The sequence below is a fragment of the Eimeria tenella genome, genomic scaffold (assembly GCF_000499545.2).
Source record: "Eimeria tenella Houghton genomic scaffold, Eth_scaff3022, whole genome shotgun sequence".
NCBI lineage: Eukaryota > Apicomplexa > Conoidasida > Eucoccidiorida > Eimeriidae > Eimeria > Eimeria tenella.
Genome location: NW_013542893.1, coordinates 4,686 through 4,898, shown reverse-complemented (window position 1 = coordinate 4,898; position 213 = coordinate 4,686).

The following is a 213-nucleotide window of genomic DNA, read 5'->3' as shown; positions in this document are numbered from 1 at the left end:
GCCGCAGTACCAGTAGCAGGACCAACAGCAGCAGCAGCAGCAGCAGCAATGGCAGCAGCAGCGCGCACGGCCTACCCATGCCTTCCCCCAAACCCGAAACCTCAAACCCCAAACCCTGAACGCTAAACCCTAAACCCTAAACCCTAAACCCTAAACCCTAGACTGACGAGAAGATGAAAAGGGTCGTGGAGGCCAGGGGCCCTTCGAATTATT